We start from the raw sequence: 16,563 nt of genomic DNA, 5'->3' as shown, positions 1-16,563 counted from the left end.
TGATGCTAATTTAGATAATGATGAGGTTAATGAACACGTAGCACAGAATAGTGATGAAGTATCATGCCATAAATATAATTTACGTTCCAGACCGATTGATTAAATAGTTTTATTTCAGATTATGTATTTGCTTACAATAATAATTTGTGATTCAGTAATTAAAACAAAGTAATAAGATAATGCAGAGAATAACCGAAATTGAAAGCACTCTTATTGAATTTAGACAAGCCATTGATATAACCACTATGGATAAGTTCCATATTTTGCCGTCACAAGTGATAGGCAATTTTATGCTCTCATGGAAGAGAATGATCTACCTCTACATTGAGATGAAATGTACATGTTATGTCCTCCAGATGTTGTTATTTTTTCAGCCTCCATGCAATCACATTGTTTAGCAGCTTTATCTTTTGGAAAATCCCAGGAAGCAACGAAACTGTGTGACCAACGCCTAGTTGGACCCCAAAGATCACCTGTGTGGTACTGACCTATAGGATACTGACCAGTATGGTACAGACCGTACCAGAAGAATTATTGGGTGTACAGCATACCAGCTACCGTATGTATGACTAGAAGTTGTCGTAATCCAAACGCAACACGACCGTCAACTTCTACACTTATTATCCAAGGGACAGGTATTATTAATGTATCTGCAAAATGTCATTTTTATTCTGATCAGTTTAAACTGTTTCCCCATGTTTTTGGAAATCTATATCCAGTATATGAGCCTAATGATGTTATTGTCCCTGATGTAATTTCTGAAATAGTTCATCCAGATCTGAATCTCTCTGAACAACATGTCATTACTTTAAAGAATATTCTTCCAAATATTAAAGATTTTAATAATGATGGTATAACCATAGAGAAATTGCAAGAGAAAATTAAAAGTGTAAAATTTAAAGTAGAAGAATCCTCCACACAAGAAAATGCAAACCCCTGGCTAATTGTTTTAATCATAACAGGAGTTATATTGTGTTTTGTTTGTATCCTACAGACGTTCCGACAATGTCCACGTCTGCATGGTGTCCGGCTATATCAGCTCACCCGTAAACAACCGCAGGCAGCAGAACCTCTACGAGAAGGACAGAACGAGATGGAACCTGATCCAGTGCAAGAAACCAGAACTCCCATCCCTACTACGAGGAAAGCAGAGGACACCAACCGATGTCTGCGCTGGCCCAGCTTCAATCAGCACAGTCTTCGCCGGATCTAGATTCGTCTCCAGGCCCTAGATACTACTCTTCGTTATGCAACAGTCATCTCTTCGCCTCAATGAAGAAAATTTGTATCGCAGAAGATTATTTTTTTATGATCATTTTTGTAAATGACATGAATTTCTTGTGTGTAACATGTAAATGCTAAGTCTCAGATGATGCCATACACATGCCATAACACGCTACAGATCGCAGATTCATAACGTTAGATCGGCATATCACTTTGAAATGGAAAAAAAAAAAAATTCGTAAATACTATCGAATTAAATTACAGACAGCCCCCAAAGTTATAAATTAAAATATCCAGGAACTCAATTTATATTACATTATGCTCATTACGTAAATGGAGTACCCATTAAATGCATAGGTATATCATAATATGATATAATAATAATATAAATATTATTTATTAAATAGCAGCAGCCCTACTGCCATTATGATATCAATGTCAGCAATTATATCAAATTTTGAACTATTGCTTATGAAAGTCAAAATCTTTGGCACTTCGCCCCTGTAAAGATTTCTTATAATTTGTAATGTGAATGATACAACACTAGCTTACAAGACACAGACGATCCAAATCCTCAATAAGAATGAGTGATGGCCTCTGGAACGGATTAAAATCCTGCAAGCCTGAATGATTCTGTAGGCCACTGGCGAGGGAACTACACCCCGTAAGCCTAACAGAAAAAAAAATCTACTAAGACTTGTGTGATAGTCGTATTTCACAGGATCCGACATGTCTTGTCATTAATTTGATTAGGAGTAAAAGCACGTGCCGATTACGGCATCGTCTTTTAAAAAGAAGAGGGCACTGTTGTGCCCAGGGATTATGATAAGCAATATATTTCACTTTAATTTAAAATAACGAAATTGTATTATTAATACATGCTTTACAATGCGAGATCTCACTTCCTGTTTCGACAGATTACAGAGCACAGTTTAGTTAACCCTAGAGTGGTGGCGTGGGGGATTTTATGACCCCATCCAAATTGATTTACGTGCAGTGGAAAATATTATTACCGAATCGCACTTACCTTTCCCTACATTCCTTGCCTATTGTTTGAGGTCAGTAACATGGGGATTGGAGGCTATAATCCTCAGAAAAGAGCTTATTTTTAAAACCGTGTATTGAAAAGTGCAGGAAATACCCCATGCCACCAGTCCCATTGCTTGTCTGGCAGGTGCTGCGTGTCTGTAGTTTCACTGAGTGATCTGCTATCGAGAAGTTGAGTTATCACGTTGCAGTTTTAATGACTGATTTTAATACATTAGTTTTTTCATAATTTACAATGAGTTACGAGGAAGATCAAGCACGGATTTTATCTCTAATAAAATCTGTCGAGGAAGAAGAAGAAATCTTAGGCGGGGAAAGCAGCGAAATTGAAGATGCAGTCGAAATAGTGAATTATAATAGTGAAAGTGAACAAAGTGCAGAAGAGAGAGAAGATAGCAGTGATGAAGACATTCCTCTTTCTCAAATATCGTGCAACATTTATGGGAAAGATGGACTTACAGTGTGGAAAACAATTCAGCCTCTTCAGAATTCGCATACTCGTGCCCACAACATAGTGTCTCATTTGCCGGGCGTAAAACGTGCAGCTATAAATGCTAAATCTCCGATGGAGGCTTGGAATATTTTTTTTACCGATGATATGTTACAAAGTATTGTCATATTCACCAATTGTGAAATCGACAGAATAAAAGAAAATTACAGTAGGGAAAGAAACGCGAACTCAACAAACATAACTGAAATGAAAGCTCTGATTGGCTTGCTTTTTCTTGCTGGATTGTTGAAGTTGTCTCATCTGAATATGGAAAACTTATGGTCTAGAGATGGGACTGGAATAGAAATATTTCCCTGTGTAATGTCGCAACAAAGATTCAAGTTCCTCCTCAGATGTCTCCGGTTTGATGATAAAAGTGACAGAGATGAGCGAAAGAAGGTATAGACTGGCACCAATTAGAGAAATTTTTTACATTTTTGTGCAAAATTGCAAGAGTAATTACACAGTTAGTGAGTACTGCACTATAGACGAAAGTTTAGTAGGATTCCGAGGAAGATGTTCATTTAGGCAATTTATACGAAACAAACCAGCTAAATATGGCATCAAGGTATTCTGCTTGGTCGATGCTCGAATGTATTATACCCTGCAGATGGAAATTTATGCAGGAAAGCAGCCAGATGGCCCATACCAAATCAGCAATTCTCCTGGAGATGTAGTCAAGAGACTAATTGAACCAATTTCGAAAACTGGTCGTAATATCACTTTCGACAATTGGTTCACAAGCATCCCCTTGGCGGAAGAGTTACTGAAAACTCATAAACTTACCATTGTTGGTATGGTGAGGAAGAATAAGAAAGAAATCCCTCCAGAATTCCTCACAACGAAAAATAAGGAAGAACATACCAGCGCATTCGCTTTCAGAGAAGGAACTCTGGTGTCGTACATTCCCAAGAAAGGAAAAGTGGTTCTTGTATTGTCAACAATGCATCACGGCAATGCAATTGACAAAGAATCTGGAGATGCGAAGAAGCCAGAAATAGTAACATTTTATAATGAAACTAAAGGTGGTGTGGATACAGTAGATCAGATGTGTGAATCGTATTCTGTATCTAGGAAAAGCAATCGTTGGCATCTTACCATATTTTACTTCATGCTAAATGTCAGTGGAATCAATTCTCAAATTATTGCTCAGGCTAATACAGGACTCAACGAACCGAGGCGAGTGTATTTGAGAAGACTTGCTCTCAGTCTCCTTCATGAACATATGCAGCAGAGGGCTACTATCACCACACTACCAAGACTCCTGACTGAGAAAATACAACAATTTGCAGGTACAACAGAGCCGAAGAATCAAGATGAGGAACCCCTACAGAAGAAGAGAAAGCGTTGTAATATATGCCCAAGAAATGTCGACAGGAAAACAAATCTCACATGCGCAAAATGCAAACAACAAGTGTGCAAAGCTCATAGTGAAATTGTGTGTAAAAGTTGTGTATAAAAAGTCAAAATTTGTGTTCTTGTTGTTACTGTCCATAACATTTTCACTGTTATTTTTTGTTAGTGAAGTGAACAGTGTTAATTTCAATTAGGCCTACGATGTATGTTACACAAGTTACCGCACCGGTTCCTGTAATTTCATCAGGTGAGCTGTATAAAATTTAATTTGTGTTTGTAACTTTTGTAACTACCTTGCATGTATATCCAAGGGTTATTTTCAATAATATGAAGTTTTAAAAAGTACATATAAGTATGATATAACCTTACATAACCAAAAATATTGATTTTGCATAGTATTGAACGACATTTTATTGGTGGGGTCAAAAATGACCCCGCGCCACCTCACATGTAAATCTTACAAGCGCCATCAGTCTAGGGTTAACGTCAGCACAGTCCAATCCTTGAACATGCAGAAATGTGTAAGTTTGCATCTTGCATTCTATCGCGAAGTCAGCTTAGCAACAGCTGACTTATTAGTGAAGATATAGCTTCCCTAGCGAGACATTTTAATTGGCGATGATTCCGAAACTCTGAATTTCCATTGGTCAAGTCAAAAACAGATTCAGTCGTGAAAGTTCCTTGAATCCATATTGTTTTAAGTAACGACCGGAAACGCCGATTTAAAAGAATGGTTAATAAATAGAAGCGTGGTGCTTGGCGAGTGCAACACCATCCTTTCAGAGGATCCGCGGGTGAAGTGGCGTCACTCTGGACGCAGTTCAAGAGTTTATAAAAGGACATGAAACGTCGAAAACGCGGTCATTAGTTATTGGTCAAGATTGCGGTCATGGAGTAGTGCTCCCGACATCCAGTAAGAAGTTCTGAAAATGGCATCGAATATGGCACCACCTTTGGACAGCATTAGGGTTCGCCCTACTATTTATTGTAAGTAAAATCATCACATCATTCTTTAAACTTTTCATTTAACTAGTTATCTTGGTATTTCAGAATTAACAGAAATTTTCATACTTTCCAAATCATTCAATACTCAATATTTTATTTTGTAGTAAATTGATATTTTTATTAATAAACGTAGTACTAGTGAATTTCTACACTTGTAATATTTCCGAAAACCTGAGATCACATTCATAGTAGGAATCCTTCCTATCCACAAGAAAGAACAGTTTATAAAGTATAACACATTGTTTGATTAGTTTGTGTTATTTTGATAGAGATTATAACTAACGATTATCTCGAAGATAAGCCATCCGCCCTTGTCGCGGCAAGCGCCACAACAAATTACTGGTGTCAGATATGATAGAGCTTAACAATAAATTATGGTGTCAGAAATGGTATAATAAATATTGGTGTCAGAATTAATATAGTACAACAAAATATTGGTGTCAGAAATGGGCACAACACAAGTAATTCCATAATTTTTGTACTCATGTTTGTAATTATATTCTTCAAAAGTTGAATGTTATATTGCATTCAAGTAAGGATCATGGTGTTAATTTTTCAAGAATTCATGGAGTATTGTAGTCCTTTTGCAAATTATTCACTTCTTGAATAAATCCAGACTGTGTCGATAAATTTCTGATGTGTTCGTGTAGATTCATGTGGCAGACGTATTCAGTTCTCAAGAAATATAAGAGCCTTTTTAAATTTAATATAAAAAGCAATCTTTTCTGTAATAATTTGCATCACTATTATTGGTGTTGATTTTACATTCCCAGTGATTATTTGAGCCGTTCAGAGCAGAAGTGGTGTAAGTCAAAATTAGGTAATGAGGTTTGAAGTAAAAATTCTGTAAAATACAGCGCAAAGTAGCAATTAATATATCCTTCGTGCTATTCACCTGACTACTAATAGTTTAAATAAATTCAATATTAACTGCTACTTTGCGCTGTATTTTACAGAATGTTTACTTTATCCCTCATTACTCATTTTTGAAGTACACCACTTCTGCTCTGAAAATAAAATTAGGCCTACATTTTCTGAGTTAAGTGAAGTTACAATTTTTTCAACAAAATTGTGTGTTCAATTATTTGTTCTCACCTATGTCATATTAACAGTAAGTGCATGTAAATTACGTATTATATAGGTAGGATAAGTTAAAATTAAGCTTATGTGTAAAAGCTGGAAATGTAATGTAAAATGCGGTAAACTTTCCATAAAATTTTAAACCATAATATCAGCACTATTTGTGACTCAAAATAATAAAGGAAATACCGGTTCTTAAGAAATGAAAAATAATGAACTTCATAAATCAATGTCTGTCATATTAAGGTTTAAATCCTCCCCCTTTTTATTTTCAAGTTTACCTCAGCGGCCGAGTTTACCCCAATTTGCGGTGTGGAAAATAGTTAATTTCTCAGGAAATAGGGAGAGGAGTTCACCACGCGATGTACCCTACGAGATATGCCCTACAATTTTAAAGATACTAATTTTTACTCTTCTCACAGGAAATATAGAGCTCCAATGATTCATAAATATATTTTGGAATGAATTGAATTAACCGTCCACGTACGAACAATTATATCATTTCAAACCATGATACGTGATCAGGGCCATGATTCAGTTGTAAGAAGCAGAAAGAATTACGTTTATCCCCAGCTTCTGAAACTTGTAGATTAACTGCATGTGAAATTCTTCTAGGATTCTAAAGTAAAATTAACAATAACCATATACACTTACTGTATAGCATAAAAATATAAAATAAATTACGCAAAACCCGTCTTCTGATGTGTTATCGTATGTCATGTGCACAGTTTTAACTTGCCTGCCGCTAGAGGACTACTGTTGCACCATACTATTATAACGTCTTTGGTCGCGCCAGCTGTCAAATGTTGGCATATTTTATACGTACGAGTTGCGTGACTGTATGTATTAGACTGTGATGATACTTTGTTTGGTTGAGGAAAAAGTACAGCACCGTAGAAAGTCCTTTAATAGATAGATAGATTATACACAGTGTACCGGTACTTAAAATAATATAGCAGTTTATAGTCGTTATATTATCACTCAGATGAGGCATAGAAAGTTGTTTGTAGGCTCAAGTGAAAGAGGAAGGAAGACAGTTTTAGTTGTATAAAACGAGTTAGAAACAGAAAGAGTTTATAGAGTGGCCTTTGCGCCGCCATAGTTGAAGAAAATTGAAAGAGCGACCGACATTGAGACATTGACACAAGCGCCCAAAACAAAATGGGCATGACGATAAGTATACACTGAAGAAAATGTTAATATTCTTAAGTTATTTTTTTTAATGCGACCTGCAAGACAGGCTATAAATGAACGAGTATGATTCGGATGATTTTATTAAATTGTTTTTTCAATCTCTACATGTTGCAAAACTATTTATTATACTATAAGATATAGAATGAAAGTAGGCCCTAACTGTAGTGAACAATCTTTACCTCTAAACTTGTAACTTGATAACACGTGTCTTCTTTTTTTGTTACAGTATAGTGTATAATTATCGGAATGTGAACGTGAGGCCAGCAGCGGATGGTCTGTTTGGGCCTTTCAAGGGCTGTGGCGGCACGGATTCTTATTCTTCTTCTTATTATTATTAGTATATATATTCTTTCATATCTCTCCAGTCAAAATGCTAACAAAACTACCGTCTAGCCGAGAGTTTTGCTGAATTTTGGATGCCAGTGTCGAAAAATATTTTTAATATTTTATTGCTATTAGATATTAACTGGGTTTAAAACGGAATTGTAATGGTTTTATCCTTATTTAGTTGAAGTCCATTAGGCCTAATAGTGAACCATTTATTTGGTTTATTGATTGTCTTCGAAATAGGCCTACTTTGTATAAGATACTGCCTTAGATTGCCATTAGGTTTTAACTGGGTTTGAAACAGAATTGTAGTAGTTTTATCTGTATTTAGTTTAAGTCCATTTCTAGTCAACCATTTATTTCATTTATTGTTTGTCCTCGAAACAGGCCTACTTTTTATAAGCAACAGCTCATCGTTTTCTTCTATAAGCAGTAAGGACACAACGAGCAGAAGTAAAGGACGCCAGTGTCAAAATACAATTTTAATATTTTATTATTAGGTTTTAACTGCGTTTGAAATGGAATTGTAGTGGTTTTATTCGTATTTAGTTTAAGTCCATTACTAGTAAACCATTTATTTGATTTATTGTTTGTCTTCGAAATAGGCCTACTTTTTATAAGCTATAGTTCGTCTTCATGGAGTGGTTCACTATACGTATATTTATCTTCGAAGTGTCGTGAACACAAAAAGCTATGCTTGGAGGGATACAATTTGTCTTGTTTCGTATTTATTAACCACCGTTTCACCAGTTCCTTTTTTTTTTTTCTTCTTCACAGGGAATCTGTACACGTGTGGTATGCTGAGCTTTGTTATACATTTATGCATGAAAAAATGCTGCTAATTAACAAAACTATGGACTTCACTTCATAAAATTTACCTGAAATATGATATATAATTTGTCTTTTATCTGCTATTGCAGTTATATGCAGCATACAAAATAGGCACGTTTTACTTTTTTTTTTTTTAATTTTTCATACCTGAGTCATTTCACGTCAAATTGCACAAAATTATACAAATTTTGACCTTCATATTTCTGATTGCGTTTATATTTTTTTTACCAACTCTATGGGTCTAATAAACCAACAAGTGTATTTTTACTTCCTCCTAAGTCTACATGTTTTTAAAATATTACATGTTAAAATTCATTAACAATGTCGCACAATGCAACATTTAAAGCGTCATTTTTCTGACGATATTGATCTTAAAATTTTTTTGAAAAATGCATTTAAAAGCTTAAAGTACTGTCTTTTATTAAATATTTACTAACTAATTTTAATATAATTATTACAAATATTTTTTTATAATTCAATTTTTAAAAGTTATATATCAATGTGAAATAGCCCTATTAAAAACCTAAAAAAATTCTTACTAGGTGCATTGAAGTATTCTTAATAATTCCAGAAAAAATCAGAATGGGATCTCCAATAGTTTAATGGAAATTTAATTACTTACGACACAATGTGTAGCGGTCGGTGCAGCAGCAGTGGATGGGAAGCGTTAAAGCGCGCTGGGAGGTTTATCGGCACCGGATGATCGAGTAAATGTTGGGACATTACACCCAGTACGGATCAAGTCACTCGAGGAAACGCTGCTAATTTATTTATTATGATATCTTCAAATATTTGTACATTATGCTTTTTAAATGTTTCTTTTCACTCACACTTTAAATTTTCATTCGCCTACCTTCTTTCTTGAAAGAAAATTGTTTTACTAAATCTTCAGTTTTTGACAACGGAATGAAAGAATGTAATTTTAATGTACCAGTTATTGGTTTTAGATTATGGTATCTGGCCTGCAAATTTTCAGTGTGGTTTTTGTGCTTATTCAATGGACAAAATATAAATGACACGTTAGAAATATTTTTTGTGACCAATCAAACAGTTTTTTTTTTGTTGTTATAGGATCTTGTATAGGCTGGCTCTCGTGGCAAGCCTTTTAACAGTTTCTCCAATGCCATCACATGGACCTTTACCATGCGACGTTGCAAAGAAGTGTCATTCAGCACCAATTCCATAATCGTCTTCATGTAACCAATTATTTTTAAAATTCTTCTTTTTTTTTTTGTATTATGAACTTGATCCATTGGAAAAGTAGATGATTTTTTTTTCGTATCGTTGAATTCTTGCTTTAAGAAATTGATTGCTTCGGATTGAAATAAGTGAAAGGGATCGGTGTCAAGTTTCATGGTTTCTGAGATGACAATACTTTTGTGACGAATTTCTGTATCTCCTTTGAAATATACTATGAAAGGATGTATTGTGGCTTGGCATATGTTCCAATGCATACCTTGTATTGAATCTTGTATTACAAATGAATAATTTTCAGAAAAGTCTGTAATAACTATGTAATTTTCAGGTTGTACATTTCTTTGCAATCCGTCAAAAATAAAATATGGCTGACTTTTGAAGGGATGACGATGCATCTTCTACATGAAAAACTTTACATTCTAGGGAGCCTTTTCCTTTTTGAAAATTTTCACGGGGGTATCGTTTTTGTTGTAGTTTTCTTTTCTTGATAGGGGATTCTATTGACATCAAACTCTTGTTTAATTCCTGAATATTAGTGATTTCTAGCACTGTATCCATAGAACTGCTAGAAGAAGAACTGGGATAATCACTTTCTCTGTCCCCACTTTCATTTGATTCATGTTTATTAATATCACAAGAACTACCGGCTTCACATATAATTTCACCTGACCTATCCGGAAATTGATTGATTTTTATGGAACGAATCACATATTTGCACATTCAAAGACTCCTTTAAATTGAGCTTCATCAATTAGTCGCGACTTACGCGTCTTAGTGTACTTTTATTTTAAAAGCGTGATTAGGAAGGTAAATGGATTTAAACACTTGTTATATATTACGCGATCTTTACCATCACTCATGTTGTGTAGAAGTCACGTCACTCCGTGAAATTCAAACCCAAACTGATTATTTTTCTCTTCTATATTTTGTCTCCTGCCATCTGTTTACTGCCTTACCCAGCCTTGCTATCATCAAACACTTGGCTATATTACAGTATAAACATATAGCACTGTGAAGGGCTTCCCCTCTTAGCTGAGCTGACAATAATAAAATAATTTTAGATAAGATATTTACTGTTCCTTAAGGTATTAATCATTTGATGATTAGTATGGTGACATCAGATGCAACGGGAGATTTCGTAAAACTTTCCCCGGGCAGCCTTCTAGCCTATGGCTGCAAGCAGTTCATTAGCTGGGCATCGCGAGCACGCGGATGGCTCCAGAAAATAAATTGTTACAAATGTATGGGTGCCGATCCCATATTTATAAATGCAGTAGTTTACAGATAATACATCAGCGAAAAAGTCTAATTTTTTTCAGATTTTTAACTTGGCTATTTAATATAGTAATTTTGCTTTGAAAAAGAAATGATTAAAAAAATAGGCCAAATTTTAAATTTACTTGTGATAGGCCTAAAGTAATAAAAAGTGTTGTATTTAGTCTTTCAAATGCGCCAAATCGCAAATCTTAATTATATGTAGACACAGAGTTCCAATTGAGTTTACGTAACAGTGCGCGCATAATTTGCGTAACTTCAAATAGTTATAACTACACAAATAATTAATAATTGTGAAAATAAAACAATACGGATCTCCTTATTTGATGTCTGGAATTCATGAAAAAAAAATCTACCATTTCCGAGAAGGTCGTGTTTTATTGCTGTGCGATTTGACGTGGAATCACTCAGCTCCAATCTCTGTATACAGAACGTTATAAGGAGACAAATTAAAGCTACGGTTTGACTATGGCGATCCTCGCCGACGATCATTGCTGGTGAACTTTGCTGGGATTCTGTCCCATTACATGGTTTCTTTATGGTGATGAACGTCAACGAACGTCGCTAAGCTCGACAAACATCGTCGGCATTTGCCTTGGAGGCAAAAACCTGGCGATCATCGCCGAGAAACCAACTGTAAAATAACAGTAGGTCATGAATTAAATCATTTAATAACATGTGATTTATACATCATAATTACCATAATGGCGGTAAAACAGAAATCTTTCTGAAATTTCTCCACTAATGAAGATGAGATATTAATTGATTAAACACAAATCCCTGTTTGACATGAGCCAAAAAGAAGAACCAACGTAAACAATAACAAATCTATATTTTGCAACAACCAGAACTGTTAATACAATTGAGTAAAGTGATTCATAATTGAAGGATACATACACGATGCGGCAGATTTAGCTACTGAAGCAAAAGTTAGAGTGTGAAATAGTAAATGAAGTGGAATTCCGAGCAAAGGATAGAAGTGCAACAACCTCCTCACATTATTTCTTTTATTTGTAACATAATGCCCTAAATAAATGCTCCTAAATGAAAAAAAAAAAAAAAAATTGTAAAAAGTAAAAATAAAGTTAGAAAGCATGATGGAATATTCAGATTGTCAATTTCTATAAATGAATACAATATAATATTTTATTACTCAGTCAATGACAAATCAAAGTAAAATAATGACTTATTTTATAGTCATTAAGTTTATATACATGAAGTACAAAATTGCGAACGTTTTCGCCTATTCAGGCATCCTCAGGCAGAGTTATACAATATCTCAATGTCATATACGTAGCTATTGGTGGTGAGTACTATTTAAAATTAATGATGTACAGGACATCTCCATTATTAAAATGTAATATTACAGGTAGTAAACTTAAATAATGTTAAAAAATGTTAAAAACCATGCAGTAATTAAACTTCATAATATGTGGAACTCTTGTTCAGTCCAATGAGTGGTGAATATATCTGAAATATATAAAAATATACGAATAGAAATGGGAATTGTCAAATGTAAATTATAATCGGATTGGATATTTAAAAGTACTCACATCGTTTAAAATGTGACAACTGTATGGATCACTATAAACATCCTGTGTTTAATGTAAATTATCTGTAATGAAATAATAATTAATATCAATTTTAGAGGAATTTGAAAAATTAATTGGAGGGCTAAATTATGGACGTACTTATGTAGACGTGAGACGACCTGCTGCTATTAGGACTATAACTGGTATGACGTGGGGGAGGTGTGTATTCGTGTAAACAACTACGCGGAAGGATATTGCATGGTGACGGGGTTAGAGGTTGTACAGGGGATTTCGGATTTGGGTTAAATTTTCATTAAGAATGCTGTTCTCTATTTGAATCTGTTTAGCAATGTAATATTCTTCTGCAGAATTTATCAATTTAGTTTCTATTCCTGATTTTAATATTTTTAAGGTTTTATTTGCTGGGCCTAATTCATGTCCAGTATCTATTAGATGAGATGCATATGTAGATTTCTTACGATTATGTTTGAAATCAGAAATGTGCTCATTGTATCTAATTTTGAAATTTCTTTTGGTTTGTCCTATATATTTTTCTTTACATGTAAAACATTCCAATCTGTAAATACCATTATTGTGGAGTTTGTTAACTTCTTGAAGTCTATTGTTTAAATTGTTATTGAGTTTATTAGTTGGTTTGTGCGCTATGGAAATATTTTCTTTTTTAAAAAAGTTAGCTAATTTACTAGATACCTATATATTTATTATATGTTAAACTGAAGTATTTTTTGTTGGTCTTGTTTTGTTTTGTTAATGTAGATATATTACTTAGTTCTTTTTTCCTTTTATTCTTGTTTATTAGTTTTTTAATCAAATTAGTACTATAGCCATTTTCGTTGGCTATCTGTATTATTTTATTATATTCTTTCTTGTAATTGTTTTTACTTAGTGGAAAGTGTATTAATCTATTAATCATGTAATTGAAGTTACTTAATTCATGTGCAGTAGGATGTTCTGAATTTATGGAGATACTATGGTTAGTAATTCCAGGTTTTCTGTAAATATTAAATTCTAATTTATTTTTATATTTTTTTATCATAATGTCTAAAAAATGAATCATATTATTAACTTCAATTTCTTGTGTGAATTTTAAGTTATTATGCAAACTATTGAAAGATTCTAATATTTGTTTATTGATTTGTTGGCTTTCGTAAATTATTAAAGTATCATCTACGTATATATTGTAAAATTTAATATTGTGTGTTTTTTTTTTTTAAAATAGATACGTACATGATACTTTAATAATTTACGAAAGCCAACAAATCAATAAACAAATATTAGAATCTTTCAATAATTTGCATAATAACTTAAAATTCACACAAGAAATTGAAGTTAATAATATGATTCATTTTTTAGACATTATGATAAAAAAATATAAAAATAAATTAGAATTTAATATTTACAGAAAACCTGGAATTACTAACCATAGTATCTCCATAAATTCAGAACATCCTACTGCACATGAATTAAGTAACTTCAATTACATGATTAATAGATTAATACACTTTCCACTAAGTAAAAACAATTACAAGAAAGAATATAATAAAATAATACAGATAGCCAACGAAAATGGCTATAGTACTAATTTGATTAAAAAACTAATAAACAAGAATAAAAGGAAAAAAGAACTAAGTAATATATCTACATTAACAAAACAAAACAAGACCAACAAAAAATACTTCAGTTTAACTTATAATAAATATATAGGTATCTAGCAAATTAGCTAACTTTTTTAAAAAAGAAAATATTTCCATAGCGCACAAACCAACTAATAAACTCAATAACAATTTAAACAATAGACTTCAAGAAGTTAACAAACTCCACAATAATGGTATTTACAGATTGGAATGTTTTACATGTAAAGAAAAATATATAGGACAAACCAAAAGAAATTTCAAAATTAGATACAATGAGCACATTTCTGATTTCAAACATAATCGTAAGAAATCTACATATGCATCTCATCTAATAGATACTGGACATGAATTAGGCCCAGCAAATAAAACCTTAAAAATATTAAAATCAGGAATAGAAACTAAATTGATAAATTCTGCAGAAGAATATTACATTGCTAAACAGATTCAAATAGAGAACAGCATTCTTAATGAAAATTTAACCCAAATCCGAAATCCCCTGTACAACCTCTAACCCCGTCACCACGCAATATCCTTCCGCGCAGTTGTTTACACGAATACACACCTCCCCCACGTCATACCAGTTACAGTCCTAATAGCAGCAGGTTGTCTCACGTCTACGTAAGTACGTCCATAATTTAGCCCTCCAATTAATTTTTCAAATTCCTCTAAAATTGATATTAATTATTATTTCATTACAGATAATTTACATTAAACACAGGATGTTTATAGTGATCCATACAGTTGTCACATTTTAAACGATGTGAGTACTTTTAAATATCCAATCCGATTATAATTTACATTTGACAATTCCCATTTCTATTCGTATATTTTTATATATTTCAGATATATTCACCACTCATTGGACTGAACAAGAGTTCCACATATTATGAAGTTTAATTACTGCATGGTTTTTAACATTTTTTAACATTATTTAAGTTTACTACCTGTAATATTACATTTTAATAATGGAGATGTCCTGTACATCATTAATTTTAAATAGTACTCACCACCAATAGCTACGTATATGACATTGAGATATTGTATAACTCTGCCTGAGGATGCCTGAATAGGCGAAAACGTTCGCAATTTTGTACTTCATGTATATAAACTTAATGACTATAAAATAAGTCATTATTTTACTTTGATTTGTCATTGACTGAGTAATAAAATATTATATTGTATTCATTTATAAAAATAAAGTGTTTATATAATTGGTTTTTACCTTAAAGTTATGCTTATCTTTCAGCTGGGCTTATTGTTTATGAATAAATTTTGTGGATAATTTTACAGTATCATTTTCAATTGAACTTAAGACAAAATGAAATTGTTCGGAAGAAAGTCTGAAATATTCCTTAAAATTGGTGGGTTCATTTTCAAGATGTCTTAATATCAGTGAATTAAAAGACCTCTCTGTATATCTATTTCTAAACATGACATTAACTGCCAGTACTTTAAAGATCCGTACTTGTTTTTCAAGGCAAAACTTATATTATAATGTTATCATATTGTCATCCACATATATTATGAGCTGATCAGACATGGTCAACTATATAAAACAATTTATTATCCATCTACGAAGTTCGCCGGTAAAGAAACCACTTTCTGACGATGACCGCTCGCGATTTCAATCATTGGCGATGTTCGTTCGACGAAGATCGTCGTAGCCAAACCATAGCTTAACGGAAGGCGCTAATTTCATGTTTCGTGGCGGCACTGCTAAGAGCGCTGTACAAGGAAACTTGGCCACTCTATTATCTCTCTTCTAACTCGCTGGTTGTATGCAACAAGTTAGGAAGAGATCATAGAGAGGAGTGGCCATTGCGCCACCATGTTTGAAGAAAATTGAAAGACCGTCGGCCATTGACATAGTGTGTCCAAAACAAAGTGGGCGTGACGATAAGTAAGGTTGGAATTGTGAAGCTGTCAAAATTTCGTTTACATAAATTAGTTAAACAGAAGTGGAAAAACCTAGTATTTCGTCGTCATATATTTGACTTACGTGCTAATAACTTAATCTAAAATAGAGAACTTAAGTACGCTATATTTAAAACACTTAAGCTATTCCTAGAAGGAAAGCTTAAAAGAATAACATGACCAAAATTGTCATGTATGTACGACAGGAGATCCAGCAAATATAATGAAGAAAATCTTAATATTCTTAGGTTTTTTCAAATACGACCTGCAAGACTGCCTATAAAATGAACGAGTATGACTCGGATGATTTTATTAAATTGTTTTCTCAGTCTCTACACGTTGCAAAACTTATATAATATACCATAAGATATAGAAGAAAGTAGGCTCTAACTGTAGTAAACAATCTTAACTCCAAGCTTGTAACTTGAGTAAAACA

The sequence above is a fragment of the Periplaneta americana genome, chromosome 6 (genome assembly GCF_040183065.1).
Source record: "Periplaneta americana isolate PAMFEO1 chromosome 6, P.americana_PAMFEO1_priV1, whole genome shotgun sequence".
Taxonomy (NCBI): domain Eukaryota; kingdom Metazoa; phylum Arthropoda; class Insecta; order Blattodea; family Blattidae; genus Periplaneta; species Periplaneta americana.
Note: the sequence above shows the minus strand (reverse complement) of the source record.